Genomic DNA, 25,038 nt, shown 5'->3' on the forward strand with positions numbered 1-25,038 from the left:
TTTTGATTATAAAGCATCACCAGGACTGTTGTATAGAGGATGGATTGCAGGGGGGCAAGACTAGAAGGAGGATGTGTACCTGTGAGGCATGGCTAGATGCTGTGGCCATCTGGATGAATCACACATTCCTGTCTTCCAGGGGCTTGTTGGTGTAATAGCATAGTAAAGAGATTATTGTAATGTTCTGCCCTTTGTGGAGAAGCAAAAGTTATCTTGAAAGTGTGACTGATCTAAATTGGGAGACAATGCCTCATTGAGAACTTGGAGGGTGCCACTTAAGGCTGATTCTGTACCTGAGTTTTGAGATTCTTATTTGCATATAAGCATTTGCCCCAACTATTTGACTGTGAGAATAGGTACTCAGCCAGATCCTGGAAGATTCTGCTAGAGCAGAGATGGTAGTCTTTTAGGTCAGGTGTCAGTGCCTGTGGTGGCTCTGCGGAGCATGAGGAGAGTGATTCTGAAGCAGTGTCTCAGCTCAGTAGGATATAATTGCACAGATACTAATGGAAAGGATGAAATTTACACTACTTGCCAGAGAGCAGGACCAAGGTACCTTTTGATTTGGAAAAATCGGTATCACAGGGCTATAGAAAAGTCATGGTAATTTGTCTGTGGAATGTAGAACATTGCTGCTTTCCCCATGTACCCAGGTGGTAGGAATTAGTTGCAAAATGTACCTCAGTAATTAAACAAATTGATGTGGTATCTGGAGTTATGGATATGGCCCAATTAAACTCTGGAGAATGTTTATAAAAGTGATTTTATTTTTGAGATAGATGTTATTTAACCATTTTTGATAATAATAATTTGAAACAATTGCTGGCATTTTTATAAGTGTAGAGGAAGGAGGTCTATTACCTTTCTCATCTCTAATAGGAAGTCCAAACCACCTAGAAAGACTTTTCGAGATTATAATCTAGGTTTCAAAAAGAAGTGGGGAGAGAAAATAAAATCACAATTACTCAGGGAGATTTTTATTTTATTTTGTTTTACACTGTCTCTGATAGAACAAAATTTAGTAAAGACTTGAATGCCACAATTAAAAAGCTTGCCTGCACTGTCTAGATGCTTCACTTAACAACTGTGACTATACATTAACATGGACATTAACCTAAGCTATCAGCTTCTTGGGGCAAGCAAGTTTCAGTATATTAGAAACTATTGAAATAAAATAGTGTTCTCTAAATTAAACTAATTAAGCTAAAATCAATAGCAAAAGGTACCTAGAAAATATTTTCTAAATAACCCATGGTGCAAGAAGATATTACAGTGGGAATTAGAAAATTTGTTTGGTTAGAATTCATATGAAAACATTCTGTATCAGTGTTTGTGGGGTGGAGGTGAAGTCATGCTAGGAGGTAAGTTCATATCATTAAATGCAAATGTTAAGAAGGAGAAAATCATAAACATTTTTAGTGATCTAAGCATTAGTCATAAGAAGTTAGAAAAGAGCAGCAAATTAAATCCAGGGGAAGGAGATGGACATTAACAAAAGGAGAAATTAGTAAACTAGAAAACAGATGTGTAATAGAGAACAACTATGGGGCTATTCATTCTTTTGAAAAGACTGATGACTTTAATACATTTGGTGAGATTAAGGAATTTCAAAAAGACAGAAGGGCCAAATAACTAATACCAGTGGTGAAAAAAGGGAAAGTCACAAAAGATCTTTTAGGTAGTAAAAGGTTTTTAAGAAGGTGTATGAACATTTATACTGATAGATTTTAATTTTAGATTAAATGGATAATTCTTCCAAACTTAATTTTAAGTTAAATGTATAAATTCCTCCCTTGAATGTGTTTTAGTTATCTACTTACAATAAACCGGTTGTATTTAAGGGTCCCCTTCCAGTCCTTTGAGTTTTTAACATAATCAAATTTTAACATAATTTGAAGTAAAAAATGCACAACAATGTTATAGTTTCAGAGTAACTCTTTCTTTGGCTTTCCCCTTTCTCCCCCTTGTATGTAACCAACCATATTGTTTGCTGGTGTCTTTTGTAGGAAGTATTACATGTATGTTATTTCCTTTTCTTTCAATACCAGAAGATAACATAATAGTCACACTGAGCCACATCCCCAGCCCTTTTATATATGTATTCTGCTGCATTTTGCATTTTGCACTTCACAATAAACCCATAAAATTCCTTTGTACAGATCTTAAAGCTTTTCAGTTTACAATTGCCTAGTATATTTCCACATAATGGGACATGATGAAGTTTGTTCACTCATTTTTCTATGTTTGGGCATTTAGGTAGTTTCCAATATTGTGCAATTAAAAATTGTATTTTACTGAATAAACTTGTACATGTATATTTTTGTATTGCGGGTTTAAACTTGAGGGTAAAGTCCTCAAAGTTATATTTCTGTATTGAAGGATAAAAGCATAGGTAATTTTGTTAGAACTGACAAATTCGTCTTCCTAGAGACTGTCCTGTTTTGTCCCCCAGGTTCATTCATGTTGTCACAGATGATAGGTTAGTCTCTTTTGTCATTGTGACCAAAATACCTGACTGATAAGAACAACTTAGAGAAGGAAAAATTTATTTTGGCTTATGATTCCAGAGATTCATTCCGTGGTCTGCCAACTCCAGCTCTGGGCCTGAGGTGAACATCAAGGCTGAAGCGGGCGGAGGAGTGCTTCATCTATGGAAGCAGAGAGAGAGAGAAAAGGGAAGGAACAGCAGGGAAGATGAATCACCTCTTCTAGCCACACCCCATTTGCCTCTAGTTACTAAACAGTGCATTTAACTAGGTTACAACTCTGAGTCTAATCATTTCATCTTTAATATTCATGTATTAATAGGAGTCTTTTGGGACACATCATATCCAAACAGCACCAATAGGATTCCCTCACCTCCTTTTTTTTTTTTTTTTTGTACCAGGAATTAAACCCAGGGCACTTAACCACTGAGCCACATCCCCAGCCCTTTTATATTGTATTTGAGACCTGGTCTTGCTAAGTTGCCTAGAGCCTCACTAAGTTGCTGAGACTGGCTTTGAATTTGTGATCTTCCTGTCTCAGCCTCCCAAGTTACAGGCTTGTAACTTGCTAGGGTTACAGGCTTGCACCAATGTGCCCAGCCAGGATTTTCCCCTTTTTATGGGAATAGCATTCCATTGTGTATATCATGTTTTCTTTATCTATTCTTTTAATGATGTTTGCCTAGGCTGCTTCCATATCTTAGCTGTTGTGAATAATGTCATAATGAACATGGAACTCAGATCTCTCTTCTGTATACTACTTTCATTTTCCTTGGATATATAACCAGAAGTGAGGCTGCTGGATCCATATGTAATTCTCCTTTTAGTTTTCTGAGGATGCCCTTACAAACTACATTTTCATGATGTTGTATTAAGTTTTCATCAGTGCATATACGTTCTCTGTTATTCATACCTTTGCTAGTGTTTGTTATCCTTGTTTTTTTTTATTGATAATAGCCCTTTTAACACATGGGCTGTTAGTCTTAATATGATTTGAATATGCATTTCCCTGGTGGTTAGTGATGATGAGCATTTTTTACAATCTTTTGACTATTTGTATTCTTTTTGCTATGTAATACTCCATTGTGTCTTTTTTACCATAGTTTAGCCACTCTCCTTTTAATGAATTATTTGTATCATTTTTAGTATTTAATATTTGTGATTCCTTTTTTTCTTTTCTAATTTATATTGTGGTGGAAGGATACTGCTAGTGATACTTTTATTTTAAGACGATATTAATGATTTTGTGCACTATAGTGATAATTTTTGTGCAAATTTTCAAAATACTGAGTTTATATTTTTATCAGAGTGTAGTGATGCGTATATACCCCCCCCCAACTACCTTATTGGTTATATTGTTTAGATTATTTACATTTTTGTTTTATCCCTATGAGTCTTTTACGTAGATCATTTAATTTTTAATTACTTTTTTCTCTTGATCTGTTTTATACTGAGTAATGCATAGGTCTTTCATTTCTAATATTTTTCTGTTTATTTCCCTTGAATCCACTGTAGTTATATCATTTGGTTCATAGATATTAATAATTTATTTTTCATTATGAAATATAGTTTTTAATGCTTAAAAGTTTATTCATTATGTGTTTGCCTTGAGTTGCAAGTGGTAAGATTAGATATTCTTGATTTTAGGGGGAAGACATTCATCCTTTCACCATTAGGTGTGATACTAGTAGTAGGATATTTTTTTTTATGCCCTTTATCAGGTTAATAAGTTTTCCTCTATTCTTGCTCTATAAGCTTTTAAAATATATATTTTCGGTTTATAATTGACACATATCAATTGTTTGACACATAGTAATTGTACGTATTTATGGGGTTTAGTGTGACATTTCAGTAGATATGTACAATGAGTAATGATCAGGCAATTGCCATATCCATCACCCCAGACTCTAGCATTTTACACTACTGTCATAAGGTTAATATGGTTGCTGCTTCAGCATCCATTTTAGGCTTTATGTGAGGCTGTGTTTGTTGCTCACTCAAGTCCTGTCACATTTCTTCTACTTTAAACTTCCTTTCATTTAAACTTCCCCTCTTAGTATGTTGCTTGTAATACATAATACAGCTTTCTTGTGCTCAATGAGGATGAGCCCAAACCTAACACACCCTAAGGCCTGACTGTGATAAAACCTAACAGGCAAACCAGAGTCAGGGCATAAGTTCCCCTTTGTGCATGTGTTTTTTAAACTACCCAATGTAGAACTCCCGAGGAATGTGTAAAGGGTGCTGCTACATATGCTCCACCTGTTGGTTCAGCATCCACTGTCCCTGGACCTATTGGGAGCACCCCTAAGCTCTCTTGTACCTAGGAGTAACAATCTAAGGATAACCTTTTTCATTTCATGCATTTTGCCTTTATTATTTCCTCAATGTGTCTTACCTGATATTATGTACTGTAGTGTTCTCAACATTATTTAACTTCTTCAATGAACAATAATAATCATAAATGAATATTGAATTTTAAGAAATGTTTTTTCTGCATTTATTGAGATGGTCATGTGGTTTCATTCTTTATTGATATTATATGTTGTATTAATTGACTTTTTGGAGGTTAAACCAACCTTGTATTCCTAAAATGAATTCTACTTCTTTTATGGTGTATATTTTTTCTATATGTTGCTAGATTTTGTTGGTTAATATTTTGTTGAGTATTTTTACATTAGTATTCATGAGGGAAACTAAATTGTAGTTTTCTTGTGCTGCTTATAACTTTGGCATTGGTAAAACTGGCTTCCTGGAATGAATTAGGAAGTGTTTTATCTTTTATTTTCTGGAAAGTTTGTGAAGGATGTTTATTTTTTAAATACTCATCTGTGAAGCCATTTGAACCTAAACTTTTCTTTGTAGGAAGGTTTTTAATTACTTTCATTACTATAATCCAATCTCTTGTTACAGATTTATTCACCCTTTTCTTTCTTTTCTAGTCAGTTTTAAAAATTTATAATTTCCAGAAATTTTTCTTTTTAGTTTCCTAGTTTGGTGGCATAATTTAATTCATTATATTTTCTTACAACCCTTGTGAATATTTTTATTCTTGGTAGTGTAGGGATCAGTGTCTCCACCCCGGACCCCCATACCACCCCATTTTTGCCAATTTGTGTCTTTCTTCTCTCTTTGTCTAGCCAAAGGTTGGTTTGTCAGTTTATCTCAAACCATCTAAGTAGGATTTGACCTTAAAATTATGGAAAAAAATTATAATTTCTGTAAAAACAGCAAAAAGAGAGAAACTAGATTGAATAAAAAAGTAAAATATTCCAGCAAGAAAAGGGAAAAGAGGGCTTTGAGCAAATTAATTAATTATGGTAATTATATTTTTGTCTACCATTAATTAATTTTGGGATAGTAGACAAATACATTTAAACATTTTAATATTTCATGGCCTGTATAGGTGGGTAATCTTATTCCAGACAAATGTTCAACTGAAGTGCCAGTATAGGAAATAAGATTGAAAGTAATAGCATTCTTCTACTAAGAAGACCTTTTCTTTTTTCCCTCTCCTTTTTGGTGTTTTGCAAAATCTAACTTTGCCTAGTTTATTTATTTTTTTGTTGAACTTCATTTTTTGGTGTTGAGGGGAAGAACATGAGTTCAGCATTATGTAGACATGGTATAGACCCTTGCTATTACCCTTTTTCACCAGAAGGTAACATTCTTGGTAGTTAGTGTGAGCATGGATTATGCAAGGGAAACAAATGAATGAGCCCTTGGAGGCCAACAAAGCATGTGACCAGCTTTTGCTTCCCCTCTTGATCCATGTGGCACTATAGGTCACCCAGTGATCTGGTTGCTTAAGTAACTGAAGATGGTAGCCCAGGTCATTAGGTTAGAGAAAATGCAAATGTGTCTTCTTGTATGGGCATGCCTTCCTACATCCCCAGGGATCCAGTTACCTCACCTGTCTTTGTGTCCCTGCCCCCCTTGACTTTCATTGGATGGAAATTTCTAAAGAATCTAGAGTCCCCCCCAATAAAAGTCCACTCTGAAAGTGCTCACTCTATCTCACCAGCCTTTCATGAGATTCTTTACTCTCCCATTTGGGGAGCTTGAGGCCAAGGGCAGAGGAGCCATCCTGGGGCTTGATTTCAAGGTAAGTGTGTCTTCTGTGTTTTATTTTGATGCCTTAGGAATTTCACACCAGCCACCTATAGTTGAGCTGTCTGCGCGGGTTGTAGATGGCAGAGCCCAGAAAAAAAATGAAACTGAAACATAATAAAAAATAGATGATTTGCAGGTTGTGACTGTTTATGAGATTTTATGTTGAAAACTGGAAGCACCTGTATTTCTAGTAATTAGGCAGTTCTTACTGTGCAGTTTTGGCTTTCTAGTATATATTTTTAAAAATTAAAACACAAGTATGTTGGGCTGGGGATGTGGCTCAAGTGGTAGCGTGCTCGCCTGGTATGCATGCGGCCCAGGTTCCATCCTCAGTACCACATACAAACAAAGATGTTGTGTCCATCGAAAACTAGAAAATAAATACTAAAAAGTTCCCCCCCCCCCCGCCGCCTGCTCTCTCTCTCTCTCTCTCTCTCTCTCTTTAAAAAGAAAAAAAAAATACAAGTATGTCCAATGGTTGGTTTGTAGTTTTCTTTTCTCAGAAATGCTTTTTCTTTTCTCAGAAATGCTGTAGTATAACACAACTTAAAAACACATGTAGTTTTCTGTTTCTCTTAAGATATTTATTTAAAAAAAAACTTGAAATAAACATCTGATTCTAATTGATGATACTTTCCACGGGCTTTGTAGAAAACTAACCAAGCATTAAGTTCATATTTTCTTTCAGGCTTGATTAGCATTCAGTTATTACTTCTGAAGTGTTAGATTTCATGTTTTCTGTTTTGTTGCTTGTTGATTGATTTTGGTAAGTGCCTAATTCCAGTATTAACCTCAATTTATTTCTAGTGATTTTGGAATTTCTGTTTTTATTTATATTTTGGAGTATCATGGATTGAATCTAGGGGCATTCTACCACTGAGCCAAACCCCCAACCCTTTTTATTTTTTATTTTGAGGCAAGGTCTCACTAAGTTGCTGAGGATGGCCTCAAACTGTGATCCTCCTGGCTCACTCTCCATGTTGCTGGGATCATAGCTGTGTACCACTGCACCTAGCTCTGGGATTTCTAGTTTTAAAGATGGCTTGCTGTTATTGATTATTGATAAATTGAGGAATCTCAGTGGATAGAATATCTGAATAGATGGAATGGAATTTCTTTTCCTAAACTGAGTAGAATTTGATTAATATGAACAATCTCACGAAAGTACTCAAATAAATCAAAAGATTTACCAAATTTCATTTAAATTTATATTCACAGAATTTCTGAGTTAAAAGTTTAGTCATTTAAAATATTTAAAGAGATTGAAATCCAGCAATATTTGAGTTGACCAAAGCATTTTGATCTGTTGCCTTTTCCTCCTCCTTAAAGAAATTTATGGGAAAACATACCCATGTTCGATCCAGAACCACTCCCTTTTAGCTGGTGAGCATTTTCTTTAAAATTTTATTTTTAAAAAGAATTAGCTATTGATCCTTTTAAAAAATAAACCACTTCTTTTCCAGGGAAGGATTTCCAAGTATAAATATTATCAGTGAAGATAATCAGAATTTCTTTTCTTTTTTTAGTTTATTGATTTTATTTTTTTAAATACATGACAGCAGAATGCATAACAGTTCTTATTACACATATAGAGTACAGTTTTTCATATCTTTGTATATAGAGTATGTTCATGCCAATTCATGCCTTTATACACGTGTTTTGTTTTTCGTTACAATTCTTATTATACTTATATCAAAATTTTTCATATCTGTTTATATATAAAATATGTTGACACCCAATTCAGAATTTCTTGACTTAAAAAAATAGCATCTAATAAAGATTCTTTCCTTGACAGTTATTTGCTATAAATTGTTTTGGTATCATCAGAAGAGAAGATATCATTTTAAATATTGAGTACAGAGGAAAATATAGTGAGCCAATATGGACTTACCTCTGTTTGCTAAGATTACTTTCTGATCTTAGATTCAGGAATACAGGCCCTCACTCTGAGCAGTTGATACATTTGTGGTTTGTAGACACTGAATTCTGTATTAGCTTCCTGTGTAGAAGTTCTGGAACCAAATTTATGGTATATCTGAAGCCATGTGTAGACTAAAAGGGATTTTTTTTTTTTTTGCATGAATCTCATTTTGAGATTGTTTGATGCTTCTGTTTTCTCTTTTCTTTTTCACTTATTTCCAATAAATGTTTTCTTGCTTTCTCAACATAGCAAGTTGTATGTAAATGCAATCATATGTATATGGTTCCTGACTAGACCTATATCCTTGTCTAGGTTTAGACTCTAGATCTGATGGGACAGCCTCATCAGGAGCAGGGGTTTTGGTGCCAGACTGATTGGGGTTCTCACTTGGCTTTGCTGTTTATTAGCTGTGTGATTTAGGGGATCCTTCTTAACTTTTGTGAGCCTTGATTTCCTCATCTAAAAAAGAATGCCTACCCCACAGGCTTATTTTAAGAGTACAATTAAGAGAATGAAAATAATAAATAAAGGACCAACTACTGTATGGAAAAAATTGCCCAGCAATTGACAAAGTACAATAGCAATAGCAAGAAAATCCCTAAGAAATCTTCAGTCTGTGTGTGTGTGTGTGTGTGTGTGTGTGTGTGTGTGTGTGAGAGAGAGAGAGAGAGAGAGAGAGAGAGAGTGTGTGTGTGTGTGTGTGTGTGTGTGTGTGTTGAGGCCACACCTTAGAAAAGAAGGGACAACTAGAAACCTTTTTGTTTTTTTTTTTTCAGTTACTATGTATCTTCTGGTATGATTGATACCTTGAAAACATTATTAGTAACAAAAAAGATGACAGGTGCTCTGTTAATGCTAAAAATGGGGGTACAAGGAAATTAATACTAAGGTAGTAATTTGAAGCCTGGGTCTTTGTTAGTGAAAAGAGAATAATAGCTATGGCAAAGTGGCTTGGACAGAGTTAGCATGGATAATGTACATTGGTTCCATAGGAATGTGTTTTTGTAGAATGTTTATGGTGTTAAGTGTCTTTAATTATGTGATCACATTGATGATATTTACAGCATGCTGTAAGGTAACTTTGTCAGAGTTCACCTGGGAGCAAATTCCAAAGGGAGTTAGTAAAGATGAGAAAGAATGTTTTTATATTCCTTAATGGGTGAGAAATGGAAAGGTTTTCATGGTCACACGACAAGTGAACAGTACAACTAGTCTGAGAATTGCCAATTCTAGTGTAGGACTCTTTCTCTTTCAGTGTGCATGTTGTTATTTTGCTTTTGCTCAAAATAGCAGTACTTGCAGATGCAGAGTAGTTTTAGAGTTGGCAGGATGGGTGTGAAACTAGAGCCAGTACTTTTTTACTGCTACAGGTGGTGCTCTTCCATTGAAAATCCCTTATTTAATTGAAAGTTGGTTTGAAATTATCAATGTGTTAGTCAAAATAACAAAATACTGAGATAATTAACTTATAAGTAGCTTAGTATGATTTGCACTACAGAAGTAAAGGGTTCCCTGAGGACATTGATCCACTCTGAAAAGTGCTGCAGGCTAACTGTGGGAGTGTTTGGGTTCAGTGCACTGGATCTTAACAAAAACATTCCTTCCTGATGCCTCTTTTCTCATCATGGATTAGTCATTTAGTAGCATGGGACTAGTAAATTAACAGAATGGTGGCCCCTTTCCTCTTGCTTTTTCTTGGTGGCTAGTGGTTTCTGCTAAAACATCAATGAAAAATCACAGGGTTTTAAGATTTTGATAACTCTGGCAAATGAGGCTTTCTAAAATTCCTGGGAAACATTTAACAAGAAGACTTCTCTATAATGCCCGATTATAAAGTGAAAAGTGTGACTCTAATTTCTAGTACAATATAAGGAGCACAATGTAGTGAACACAGACCATAGGATTTGAATTAAAGAGCATATTGGTTAAAAAGTCATGTGAGTGGGGTGCTGTTAAGAATGGTGCTGAGTGAAATTTAATTCATAACCTAAGGCAAGAAAGGCTAAAAGTTGTTATCATTCGATTACATTGCTTGATTTTTGTGTTTTTTAAAAGCTTCTCTCCAAGTGATTTGAGATTGCTGAATTTGAATACTATAGAACCTGGATAGAATTATGAGGCCCTGATGGGGCCTCATTCAATACATAGTCTTGATTTTGTTTATGAACTTTTTATAATGAAGTGATAGTCATTTTTTTCAAATAGTTAATGTTGGCCTCTAATGTTTTTCAATCTTATTTTTTAAACTATTTTTACTAGTTGTTGATGGACCTTTATTTTATTTACTCATTCATATGCCATGCTGACATTCGAACCCAGTGCCTCATGCACGCTAGGCAAGCTTTCTACCACTGAGCCACAACCCCAGCCCTGGATCTTATTTTGAAAGACCTTTTCCATTACGCGATTGTTTTAAATTTTTATTCTTTGTAGGTCTTTAGTGGTTTCATTTCATGGATTCTTGGTGTATATGGAACTTCTTTTGGCTTAAAGGATGAGGTAAGAACTTATTTTTTTTCTCTCCTAATTGTTATTCAGTTGCAGTTATTTAAAATGCTACATGCATTTTTATCCTGAATTCTTATGTGTGTACAAATTGATTTCTACATTTTCTCATGTGTTCCAATATAGATTTATTTATACAGATCATGTTAACACACATGGTATTTTAGTTGTGATAGATTTATAATGTTTTAATATCTGATAGGGGATGCTCTTTACTCTTTATTCTTCTTTTTCAGATTTGTCTTTGTTTTTCTTTAAGAATTTTAAAGTCAGATTTTCTGGTTCGTAAGAAAAGTGTCAGAGATACTTATGAAGTCTTTCCTCTGGTGATGATTTCTTAGAGCCCCGTGTGTATTACAAATCTGGAGACCTAGTTTTAGATTTTGTTCTGACATTGGCTCTGAAATAAAACATAAGACTCATGTTTTATTTATTATTTGTACAGGTGTTTGCAGGTTCTTTAAAAAGAAGTACTGTATATTTGCAACTTTTTTTGTCTGTATTTTTATTAGTCAGTAGGTAGAGCTATTATAAAAATCCTCACAATTTTTTAGCACTGTAGAGGGGTACTTATACTTGCAAAAATTGGAAAGAGTTCCCTGAACTCATTTTTGTTTTAAAATTCAGTTGTGAATAAATAAAAGGTGATATATCATCAGTCCGATTTAAATTCAAGGATTGAATTTAAATCTTTGTAGTCACTGAAAGGGCTACTCTACCAAGAGAGACTACAGTAATGGTTCTTGGCAAGATCATTTGTCTGTTTCTTTGTTTTACTCTGAGACCAGTTGGTATTTTGAAAGGAAGCGTATTGTCTAGATTTTCAGAGTTCTCCAAAAACAGGATGAGAGAGTATTTTATTTTTGAAGCATGTAACATGATTGCATCTTTTTTAAAGAGAGGAGAGAGAGAGAGAGAGAGAGAGAGAGAGAGAGAGAGAGAGAGAGAGAGAGAGAGAGAGAAATTTTTAATATTTATTTTTTCAGTTTTCAGTGCATGCCAGGCGAGCACGTTACCACTTGATCCACATCCCCAGCCCATGATTGCATCTTCAGCAGAATAAAGTGGTTTGAAAGCTTGAATTCTTTGTGTTGTCATAGTTGGCTATTTTGATTGAAATAAGTATCTATGTATCTTCTTCCCTTTCTGAGTGTTCATTGTTAGGCAAGAGCCGCTTTACAGAATGGTTGATTTATAGAAGACAATCAAGGCTGTGATAATTCTCAAAAGACAAACTCTACATTTTGAAGGGAAAGTCAAATCTATAGTTTATATAATTCTGTAGCAGACTGGGAAATGATGGAACAAATGATGAGAGAAAATTGGCCTTCAGCTGTTGGTGAATGACAGTCATCATTAAATTGAGTTTTTAAAATGAAGAGACCAGAAGTTTTTTTGTACTTTAGGAAAATTGCTTTGGGGATTCACTGATTGCCACAGGAACTAAAAACAAAACAGAAAACTTCTAAGAAAAGCCTAATAGCAGTCATATAATTTCATCAGAATAATATCCTTAGGTAGAGGGTAAGATGTTAAAATGGTTGAGTCTGGTTACAATAGTCAGTCTGTTAAGGAACTGAGGAACTGTTAGTAATGTTCTTACGTGAAAATAAATATGATAATCAGATAAGTTGATATAAATTGTCATTATTGAAATTAGAAAGAGGAAAGAAGGGAGTTTAGGGAAAACGAGTATATAAATAGAAAACAGTTCTGGAGAATAAATTTTAAAAAATTGAAATGGAAATCAGTTTACTGAATCCTCAAGTTCTGTTTATTTTGTACAAAGTAGAAATGGACTATGCCAGGTTGTGGGGCTCCTTAAAGCATACCTCTTAGTGTACATTTTCACTGCCCCAGAGCATGTATGACCAGAGAAAATCAAAACCACAGGGTGGGATTAAACAGTCCTGGGTTTCTAAAGTTACATAGTAGTCCCAAATAGACTTCCTGTATTCCGTTGTCAACACTGATTATCTTTTGGGAAATGTTCTTTCCTCTAGAGCCTCATTTGGTCTTGTGGCCCCTTTGCATATTTAAAATGCTTAATTGACAGTCTGTGCTACTGAAGAAGGAGGCATCATTGAAGAGAGTCAGGAAGTTTGGGGTTACAATTTTATTGGAGTAGGGTCAGAGGTTGTAATGTTTGAGCAGAGATTTAAAGGAGGTGTGTCGCACAATCCATTTTGAGGTGGGGTGGGTGAAGAAGAACATTACAGGACAGATGGTAGGAGAAGCAAAGGACTTCTGGTGGTTTCTTACCTTGTAAAGAACAGAGAGGAGGGCTAAAATAGAATAAAGGAGGTGGGAGGGAGAGAGAGAGAGAGAGAGAGAGAGAGAGAGAGAGAGAGAGAGAGAGAGAGAGAGAGAATAAGAGGTAGAGGAGGGAAGAAGGTAGATCTGGTGGCTCTCCTAGGTCATTAGAAGGGTTTTGGCTTCCATGTAGAGTAGGAAAACATGATGTTGGAGAGTAAACAGTTGTTGACCAGTTGGAGAACAGGTGATGGGCTTGGATTAGGATGGAAGAAATAGAAGGGAATGATTTAATTTGGATCTCTTTAGAAAGTAGACTGCCAGTAGAATTTACTGGTGGATCTGATGTAAGCAGAATGAGGGAGAGAATATATAAATATTCCAGGTTTTTGACATGAGCAGTTGAGATATGTAGTTGCCATGAACTGAGATGGAAAAGCCTTTGAACACCAGATTGCAAGTCAGGAGTTGCAAGCTGGGCATGTGAAATTAGGGTGTATGTCAGATATCTGCATGAAGCTGTTGAGTTGGCTGTCGGTGTATAACTTCAGAATTCAAGGTAGTATTCTGGGCTAAATATTTGAATTTGAGGGTTGTCATTGAAAATATGGCATTTGAAAACTTGAGGCTGGATGAAATCAGGAAGAAAAGAGTGGAGAGAGAAGAGAAAGGTCCAGGGCCCAAATTGTGAGAATGTTAGGAACAACTGGTGTTGGTGGCTTAAATTCTTGAGGTGCTTCCTTGCATCTCAGTTGGCTTACTGTTGTGTGTTAATCTTAGTACACTCAGCTGTCACTTCAGAATGGACATCTTATTTACTGGAGAACATATTAGGTAGTAATTCAAAAGGACATCAGAGGAAAGGGGGAATTCTTTTTCTTATGCTTTCTATGTCAGAATAAGTCTAATTTTTCTGGGCTTTGTTTATTCTTTGTACCAATAAGGTTGCTGTATTGTAGGGGTTTTTTGTTTGTTTGTTTGTTTTGTTGTTTGTTTGTTTGTTTTTGGTACCAGTAATAGAATTCAGGGGCACTTTATTGCTGAGTCATATTCCCAGCCCTTTTTAATTTTATGTTTTAAATTTTGAGACGGAGTCTTGTTAAGTTGCTTAGGACCTCACCAAGTTGCTGAGGCTGGCTTTGAACTTGTAATCCTTCTGCCTCAGCCTCCGGAGCTACTGGAATTATAGTCATGTGCCACTGTACCTGGCTGCAGTTTTAATGAAGTTTATGATATTATCAACCTCTGTAAACTATTTTATTTAACTGATTAATTGCTAACAATAACATTATTCTGACAGTTGACTTTTTAAAATATATTTTTAGTTGTCAATGGATCTCTCTTTATTTTTTCAATTTTTAAAAAAATTTATTTATATGTGGTTCTGAGAATCAAACTTACTGCCTCACACATGCTAGGCAAGCAGAACTCTGCCTCTGAGCCCCAACTCCAGCCCCACAGTTGACTTTTTAAGAAGATAATTTACATTAATTTGAAACATTTTATTTTCAGGAAAGATTCCAGAATATTATATTAAAGGTGTGTGTGTGTGTGTGTGTGTGTGTGTGTGTGTGTGTGTGTGTGTATGTGTTTGAGTGAATTCCAGTAGGTTTTTTTTCCTTCTTGTAACTGGTATGAAAAAATACCAGAGACTATATGGCTTAAATAGTAGACATTGCTATGACAAAATACTGTAGGCTATGTGACCTAAATAACAGTTGTTTATTTTTGCATTTTCAAAGAGTGGGAGAAGTCTAAAGTCAAGGCTCTGGCAGGGTTTAGTTCCTGGCAAGGAATCTTCTCCTCACTTGCATATGAATATTTTGGCCTCATATGGCCCTTCCTCTGAGAAAGTGCAGAGAGTGAACTCTGATATCTCTTCTTCTTCTTATAAGGGCACCAATCCTCTTGGTTTTGACCATTTTAGCCTTAATAAAGACCCTTTCTCTAACCACAATTATATTATAGGTTGGAGCTTCAATATATGAATTGGTTTTAGGAGTGAGAGACATAATTCAGTATGTAATACAATAATTTCTTAATTTTTATACCTCTAACAGGATATTCTTATCAGTTTCTTGAGAATTGTATGTTCAGGATTTTATTTATTTATTTATTTATCCAGTTAGTTAGTTAGTTGTAGTTGGACATAATACCTTTATTTTGTGGTGCTGAGGATCGAACCCAGAGCTTTGCATGTGCTAGGCAAGCACGCTACCACTGAGCCACAACTCCAGCCCTCAGGAAATTTTTTCTAAAAGATAATTTTTTTTGTTTTGCCTTTGTGTATTAACTATCATTGGGTTATTTTTCAAGGGAGTTTCTGTAGTGTTACACAACTCGGTACAGCAGTTTTTTTGGTGCTTTCCTTCAGTATAGTCTTTTCACAAACATTTAAACAGTCTAACATTTTGCATTTTAGGAATTGATCTTTAAATTTCTGTCGCATATTGAGTACCATTTCTAGGTGATATTGTGATTTGTGGTTTGAAGGGAGTCCCTACCATGCAGTATATTGGTAGGTTCAACAAATGAATGAACAAATTTAAGAGAGAGAGAGAGAGAGAGAGGGGGGGGGGGGGGAGGGAGGGAGAGAGAATATATATATGTGTGTGTATGTGTACTGTAACAAAAATGGAAATGCAACAAACCCCCCAACTTCTCTAAAAAACAATCAATGAATCAATCAGCTTGTTATGGAAGGATCATTTATCTTGTGAATTTTTAACCTGTATGTAGTGTTACCGAGGAGTTGATTTTGGTCCATACCAGCTCTGTGGAAGCATGGGTCTCCCTAAGCATGTTGCTTTGCCTATTGAATGGTAATGGTTGGTTGGGAATGAGAAAGACTAGAGGTTATGAAAGTTCTGCCTCGTGACCATACTGAGGAAAAATTATAAAGGGCCCAAATACTTTTTGTTTCACAACTTTTCCTTTATTTTCTAGACTATTTACTAAGCCACCTGAAGTTTGCTTTGTTTTTAGTTTTTATTTATTTTTTACTACTAATCATATATTTTATTTCTTTGAAGCCAATTTTAGGTATTTTTATATAATTGATAATGTTCTCCTATTATATCCTGTTATGTGTGCCTTAGCATTTTCTTCATATAAGATTGTCTTACGGATTTATGTGTTTACTATTTTTTAGTCACTTTTCAGTAGAATCCTATCCTCCATAAAAACTAGTATTTGGTTTTGACTGTATTTTATCACCAATACCTAGGTACTAATACATAGTAGGTATTTGTTAAATATTCTTGCATAAGTAAGTATTGTAAACACTGCTTTGTATGCTTTTCCATTTAATATCGTAAGAATTTTTTCACATAAATGAAAAGTCATTTAAAATACTAGATAAGTGGTTACGTAACAACTTACTTTATAAAGCTAGCGTAATTTGCTTTAAGTGATTTTTTTGTTTGTCATATTTAATTCTGTGTTTTATTATAATAACACTGAAGGGAACATCTTTATATATAAATCTTTATTTCTTTAGAATATGTTATTAGAATTATTAGTTGTAATTATTTAAATAATGTATAGTCTTAACATATATTGAAAACAAAAGTGTAACAATTTGTATTTTTTAAAGTATAAATTTTAAAAGAGCCTGTTCTCCTAGAATTGGATCCCTAATGATATTTTCCTTTCATTTTGTATTCTCTGCCTTTGGCAATCCGTCTGTCGCTAGTCTCTTCTAGACCTTTGATTACAGCCTGATTTGTGATTTGTGCTTAAGGCTCTAACTCTGCATTTGTTAGATATCTGGGGGTTATTTCTGCATGTCAAGTTCATCATCTCCAAAAAATGTAGTTGTGATCTCTCCATCAAAACCTGCTTCCTACTGCTTTATTTCCTTTTGAGATAAATGAAGGTAAAATCTTTTCTGCACCCAAGTGGAATTTTGGGAATAGTTCTCATATCTTCGTCTTTTACCTTATGCCAAAGCCAATGTCTCGAGTTGGCACCAGAATCACGAGCCACCACACAGCTTCATAGGTTCAAACAGCAATTCTTTATTCCCGCTCTCACACCGCCTCCACACAGGTCCAGGGGCAATCGCCTTCTACCATCTCCCGCACAATTCACCTACTCCATGAGGCTATATCCAAATCCCATTTTAATCTCACGAGAACTCAACGGGAACAAGCAGCAGGAACACCCTAATCCCAGCAATAATCTTCAACTTCCAACTTCCCTAAAACCTATTATCTTAAACTAGCAACGCCTTAAACTCAAAGAGCTGGTTACTTCCTCAAACCTGATCAGCTCTAAACCCGGATCCGCCTTGGTCCTTGAGCAAGGTCACCTTATTAAAGCATGCATGCAATGTCCCATCGAATGTCCTCTAAGCAGCATGGGGTACGGTTGGCAAGGAAATTTCGATGCGTCATTCCTACTTGGTAATGGCCCTCAGCAACCTTAACTAGTTTTTAGTTCTCAGATCTTCCTCTTTTCCCTTAAATTTTTTCCTTAACTAGTTTTATGTCCTTTTATTTGTATGTTCCTTGATGCTGCCTTGGTTTAACTTTCTGACCATCTTTTTCCTGGACTATTTAATTATTGCTTTGTCATGCTTTCTGTGTCACTTTTCTCCAGTGCATCATTCATACTGCGAATTATCTCCCTAAAATTTCATAGTACTCCTTTTACTTTACTAAGTGAATTGTTTCTTCAAATCTTCCCACTTTCTTGTGGTGTGACATCTGAAATTCTTACTTAACAGAGGCTTTGTGTCTTGCCTTTTTACTCCCTACTCCTATTTGCTTTTGTCGTTTCCTATGGATTTTTTCCTCCACAGTCCTGGGTATCTTGAATCTTTGGCATTTTATTTATTTGTTATCTTTCTTTATACTTTGTGACTAAGCTCTGGTCACCCTTTGCATTGAATACTATCCATAATGCTTGACTTAACATTCATTTTCAGAAACACAATGACAATTTTCATTCTTGTACAACCACCAGTATAAGTATTTTGATGACAGTGTCTTTATTATTATTTTTTGGTAATAATTACATAGATTTATGTTAGATTGTATGATTTAGTGTTATTTATCTTTGATTCCATGGTGCTTACAATACTAGTTATTGTAGAATATATATATACACACACACACAATATGTATCTCTCACAAATATTAATTGAACTAATGAATATCTCAGTAGAAACATGTTGCACTTTGAGTCTGATATTCTTCCTTACTTCTTGCTTCTCTCAGGTACTGTTTCCATTCAGTTTGAAGAACTCCAGCATCTTTTGTCATATGGATCTGTTCAGCTTTGGCTTATTATAAAATGTCTTTATTATTCCTTTAAAAAGTAAAAATTTAAAAAAATTTAAAAAGTAAACATTGTATTTTAGAATAGTTATTGTCTCATAGGATGTTGAAAAACAAAACATAAAAAAAAAACCCTAGAATTTTAGGAACCTTTTGTCAGCTTCCCCAGTGGTGGCATCTTTTATGGCTTATAGTACAGTAAAAACTAGGAAGTTGATATCTATCAGTACATTATTGTTAACATCTTAAGGATCTTATTTAGTATTTCCTATATTTTAAGCTACATCCATGTATGTATGTTTGTATGAAGCTCTGTGCGATTGTATCATGTGTATATTTGAATGATTGCCTCAAGTGCTGTTTCATTACCACAAAGATCTCCTTCATGTCATTTCTTTGTATTCTTCTCCATCTTGTTCTCTATCCCTGTTCCCTGTTCTCCATTTGTTAGTCATGTCATTTTTCATATAGTATGTAACCTTTTCAGATTACTTATGTTAAGCAAATGCTGGTAGAATTCTTTCCAGGTTGGTGTATGTATCAGTAGTTCATTCCTTTTTATTGCTGAGACATGTATATCATTGTGTGGATATAGCAGTTTATCCACCCAAACAATATTTGCATTGTTTCCAGTATTCTGGTATTATAAATAGAGCTGCTATGAACATTGTGTACAGGTTTTTAGATGAATATGTTTTCAATTCTCTAGGATAAATACCTGGTTGAATGGCAAGTGTATTCTTAATTCTATAAGAAACTGATGAGCCATTTTCCACAATAGCCATACCATTTTTTATTTCTAAGCAGCAGTGTTGGGAGTGATTTCTTTTTATCCTTACCAGAATTGGGTATTGTCTTAATTTTTATTTTAATTGTTCTAACAGAGTAATCATATTTCATCATGGATTTTATTTGCATTTTCCTAATGGCTCTGATGATACTGACTACCTTTTTATCTGCTTATTTTACCATTCATCTCTCTCGTTTGGTGAAATGTATCTTGTCTTTTGTATGTTTCATAATTCGATTGTTTGTTTTCATTTTTGTGCTTAGTTAGTTGTGGGAATTCTTCGTATATACATTTTGCTGGATAAAGAGTCCTATGAAACAATTGTTTTTCTTTTCCCTCAAAATTTAACCGTACCAGACTGTATTCTGACTTTACTTTTGACAAAAGGTAGGCTTCTTTAATGTTGTTGTTCTTACATACTATAAGTAGTATAAGTAGTATGTCTTTTTTTTTCTTCAGACTGCTTTGAAATTTTTCTTTGTCTTTAGTTGTTAGAAGGTTGACTGTGATATGTCTAGATATGGTTTTCTTTGTGTTTTTCTTCCTTGGGGTTGACTGATTTTCTTGGATCTGTGAGTTAATGTCTTTTAGCACATTTGGAAAATTTATAGGCATTACTTCTTTGAGTAACACTTCTGCCACACTCTTTTTCTTGTTGGCTTTTGGATTTTTCCCCCATTTTTTTTTTTAATCATAGAACCTCTGTATCTAGGTTTCTGGTAAGCTCTTTGAATGTGTTGTTTTATTTTCCTTTTTTTTTTTTTTTTTAAAGAGAGAGAGAGAGAGAGAATTTTTAATATTTATTTTTTTAGTTTTCGGCAGACACAACATCTTTGTTTGCATGTGGTGCTGAGGATTGAACCCGGGCCGCACGCATGCCAAGCGAGCGCACTACCACTTGAGCCACATCCCCAGCCCTGTTCTTTTATTTTCAATGTTAAAATATTTCATTTATAGTTTTTCTATATGCCTTTTAGTTCCTATTTAATTCTCTTATAATCCTTTACTTGTTCTTTTTATCTGCTCATCTTTTCACTAGATTCTTTGGTACACTTATCGTAGTTTCATCTATTTTCTAATTGCAATATCAAGGTCAGGTATGAGTCTACCTCTGTTGATTGTTTTCTTATGGATCATGTTCTTATTGTGATTTATTATATTTTATGATGTGTTGGATGTTGTATACTAAAGAATAATAAAGTCTGAGGAATATCTACTTTCCAAAAAGGGCCTGTCTTTTCTTTGTCACCCTGTTAATGTGGAGTTCTGAGCTAGGGCAGAGCTTTGTAGTAATATTAGGTACTGGTCACCACTGGCATTCTACTGCCTTAAGATTGGGATTGGGACTATGATTTTAATGGAGCTTTGAATTGAGCCCCAATAGGACATTGGTGATCTCCTATGCTTAAGAGCCTAGCTGCCATCTTTCTGAAGAGTGGGAGATCTCTTTGTTTTATAGCTTGACTACTTGTGTTTTTTGACACTGTTGAGTTCTTTACTTTCTAGGCTGTGGCTTTCTCCTGCTCAGGAGATCTCTTTTTGGAGAGGAATTTCTCTCAGTTGTCCTGACTTCCTCCAGATTTCAGCCTCCTACTCTGCAGCCAGAGGTGTTCACCAGTGCCAGAGAGACATGATCTCTCAGTTCTCCTGCCCCAAATCCTTACGCACTATCCATATGTACTGCCAGGAAAGACTTGGCAGATGGATGCAGACTTGGCTGTGTGTTAGCGGCTCTTGGTGATTCTAATCCATCATTTTAGCTCACATATGAAGGTTAAAAGTTTGTTATCAGATAAGCTTCTATCTTTTTATCCCTGCCATTGACAGATTCCTTGTTACTCTGCCAGTATTGAAACAGCTGTGGATTACTCTTTTCCTCGGAAGATATTGTTGATGTCTGATCTTTACTTCATTTAAGTTTCTTTGTGTTCTGAGCTTTAAACCATTCCTGTGTAATCTTATATAAAATGGAGGTTATAGGCACTCCATGAAATTTGATTCATTTGGAGAAAGAGGACAGAATATTTCCAAAAGTGTCATTTATGAATGAACTGAGCCTTTGCTACTTAGAAGCTTTGTGGTGGTATTCATTTACTGACTCTGGAAGATACTAATTTGTTAGTTGAATGTTTTAATACCCACCTGTGCCATCCTCTTTGGGATCTGAAGATTATGTGATATAATGTATACAGAAATACACAGTACACTCCCCACGGCTCTAGTGGCTTGGGTAGAATTTCTGTAGAGAGATTTTGAGATTAACCTTTTAATAGTGTAATAGAATGGGTATCTGATAATCCCTTTACATTTTAAGAGTTGTTTTAACAGTGAGATTATTTCATTTCAAATAAAAGAAGGACTGGCTAGTGGTTGAAAGTATATTATCTGGAAACATATTTTTATTTTGTTTTGAATGTCAACTTCATTTTTTCCTCCTGTCCTTGGGCAAGACTCTTGACTCTTCCCTAGTTTCTTCATCTATAAAATGGGAATACTCATAGGGTTGTTATGAGGATTTAGAGACATATGTACGTAGAGCATGGAAACAGAGTGCCAGGAGCAGTACCATAGGCTCAGCCAGTGGTAGTGACCATGTTCCTTATTTGTTCCCTTTCAAGTGCCCTATGTTGGGGCAGATACAGTCCTGCTTAGCTTTTCATCTTAGCAAATCCATGCTACAAATTCCAGCTAAAAAGATGTTTTAAATAAGAAGCCTTACAGTGCTCATAGGAGCTGGGTTCTCTTCCTTTGTCAGTTGGTAGATATCGGAGATCAGATGTTTCGGTTCCTGTTTTCTCCTTGTGCTGGGTCATCAGCAAAGAGGGACAGGAGTTTCTGCTCTGTATCACTTATTACCTTTAGGAAGAAGTAATGCCACAGAGAATCAGTGGTGACTCCTGCCCAGGTCTTCTGCCCACCTCCCTACTTCTTTCTCTCCTCCTTCCCTTCCTTGTTGGAAGGCTGGTATATATAGTGGAGAGATTGCCTTCTTTGTGACAGGGTAGAGATGACCAGCATATAGTTCTCTTAGGTTGAGAATGCTCAAGTTTAAAAGTTATGCAGGAGAGAGGGCTGTGATATGTTGAAATCTCACAATTTTGTTGGCTTCTATAATGACGCTTTAGTATTTTTATGTGCAGTAACTCATTCAGATGCTGTCAAATGTATCTTTAAAATTGCTAATCACTTTTATATTATAAAAGATTTGAGGTCATTAAATTTAAACATTGAGATTAATAAAAATGGTACTAACATCTGTATTTGTAATACACAATGACATAATTATATATCTTTGGTATCTGAATTATACAGTATTTATTTTAGGAAATTTTCATGGAATTTATTCATCCAGTAATTGTGGAAGGAGATGGTGAAATAGTGTATGTGACTTGCTGGGGTGCTTTTTGAGTTCAAGCCTGTTATCTGTCTCTGTGTAGATTTGTTGCCATTGTAATTTCTTCAGTGCACTATATAAGTGGAGTGCTATAGTCATTTATCATTGCTGGAAGGTTCTACAGAGATGAGGTCTTCCTTTGGGAGAGACGGCTCCTCAAGATTTTGTAAGAAAAATGCTGTTAAGTAAGGGGAATGATGGTGGGTGACAGAATCAGAATCTTGGTGTCTTTGTCCTTCAGGGTTGACAGATTTGGCTGGTATCTTATAGAGAATTCAAGCTATTCACAGACTACTTTGCAAAAGTAAATTAAACTTTTAAGAAATAAACCTGAGGACCTCAAACATCAAAAATCTACTATCTGTAATATTCACTTTTCTTTGTCCTTTTGGTAGGTAAACTGGCCATTGTTATCTTTATTATAAAAATAAAAAAAGGAGCTGGGATATCTACTACATCAATCTCTTGTCTAAGCATCCATTACTATTATTTGGAGATAGACCATTCCTACCTGTGTAACCTCAGAGAGGGAGAAGGGGCATGCCATCTGTGCACATAGGGGATGGTATGAGTACTTGGTCCTGGTAATGCTGCTAGGTATGGTAGTTGTGCTTTTTGACCTCCCTCCCTGTCTCTTCACAGGATTCATGTTTTGCTGTGTTCCTTACCATGATAGCTCATCATTCCCCATCTTCTCACTCTGGGGGAGATGTTATTGGCTTTATTTTTATAGGTGGGGAGACTACGGATCAGACAGTAATAACTGTCCCAAGGCCCAGAGATTTTGGTGGGGATCCAGGAATGGAACTCAGATCTCTAAGTCTTGTACCTCTGATCTTTCCACTTTTTCCTGCAGTCTCTGGTTCACAGAAAATGTTTCCTCCAAGATTATATTGAATGCCACTAATTAAATGATTACTGCCACTCAGCTAATCAGAGATGAGATTTAATGCTAGAGATATTTTCGAGTTACTTTCTAGGCAACTAAAGTTTAATGTTCCTTTCTAGGAGGTGATTTTTTTCCTTGTTTTTATCTTGTTTTTTGAACTGTAGCATTCTTGTACATGGTGGTAAGTCATTTAGCTTTCATTACTTTAGATATTGTGTGAGTTAGAGTTTGACTAGAGGCTCAGGAGAATTGAATGTAGACATGTTGTCAGATGTTATTGCTATGTTTGTCAGTCTATTTGAACACAAGAGAGTCCCCTCTGGGTGGAAGTTTATGGACCCATTTGTTATAGTAGCTGTTACTATACTTGATCCTCAGGGAATAAGAAAAAAACACCTGAAGTTACTTGTTGGATTGCACATGAAATCTTTATGTCAGGTTTAGTGTTATAGCTTGCTGTGAAATATAGATTGATTCTGGGATATGTAAAAATTGTTATGGTAATAATGAAAAAAGCCACCTCTGCAGTGCAGCATTTATGTCTTACTATTTCCTTCTGGTATTGTACATATTTCCTAAGTATTTTTATGAGTTTATATAGTCCTTTTCTTTATTTTCTTTTGTCCAAATTTCAGAGTCATCATATTTAATGAAATTAAATACAAATCCTGTTTGGGTTGTGCATGGGTATCCAAAAGTTAGCTCACTGCTCCGTGATAGTCTAGTAGGCCAGGGCATCTGCCACCATTTCAGAGTATGAGCTTGAAGAAAATAAGGGTTAAAGAGAGGTGAGAGTAACTATCGTTGGAACTGTTGTTACATTTATCCTTCTCCTAAAACAGCAGTGGAAGTTTTGCATGCAATTAACAGCATGCTTCCTCTTTTGACCAGTTGTGGAAGGCTCCCCTGAGTAGGTGGTGAACTGTTGTACATGTGAGGACAGGTTAGAAAGTCAGGTTTGAGAGTCAAGGTTGGTCTGGCAGATAAAGGTGAGGTTCTGGCACCAGAATAGAAGCCAGGAGATTATTTAGGAATCAAGGTAGTCAAAATAAGTGAATAAAAACATGAGCGGGTACTCCTGAAGCAACATGCAGTCAGAATCCAGGGATGGTATGTCGTAGGTGTGGAAGAGGGGCAGAAACCCAGCCAGTAAGATGTAAGGCAATTTTGACCCAGTTAAGAAATTCTCTTTTTGTAAAAAGCAGAAAGAAAACAACAACAAATCAGAATAAGAAATCCTCTTTTTGGCTTATTTATAAGGGTACATGAATGAGATTTTCTGGATGGAGCCAAAGCTAAGAAAGCCATGGCTTGGGTTCTTCATTTTCTTTTTATTGAGGATTGCACCCAGGGATGCTTAACCACTGAGCCACATCCCCAGCCCTGTTTGTATTTTGTTTAGAGA

At 35.4% G+C, this 25,038-nt stretch overlaps 1 protein-coding gene across 50 annotated transcripts in view; it reads left to right on the forward strand.

Moving 5' to 3' along the window:
• Positions 1-25,038, forward strand: part of LOC120888398 (phospholipid-transporting ATPase IB-like) — a 151,352-nt gene that overhangs the window by 14,810 nt on the left and 111,504 nt on the right. For 33 of the 50 annotated variants that reach the window (XM_078015594.1, XM_078015602.1, XM_078015632.1 and 30 more), the window contains one exon: positions 10,954-11,019. The exons of the other annotated variants lie outside the window; for them this stretch is intronic. The gene's annotated coding sequence lies outside the window, so the exon portion shown is untranslated. The remainder of the gene's footprint in view (positions 1-10,953; positions 11,020-25,038) is intronic. 50 annotated transcript variants of the gene reach the window in all.

Source organism: Ictidomys tridecemlineatus, chromosome 6, assembly GCF_052094955.1.
Source record: "Ictidomys tridecemlineatus isolate mIctTri1 chromosome 6, mIctTri1.hap1, whole genome shotgun sequence".
NCBI lineage: Eukaryota > Metazoa > Chordata > Mammalia > Rodentia > Sciuridae > Ictidomys > Ictidomys tridecemlineatus.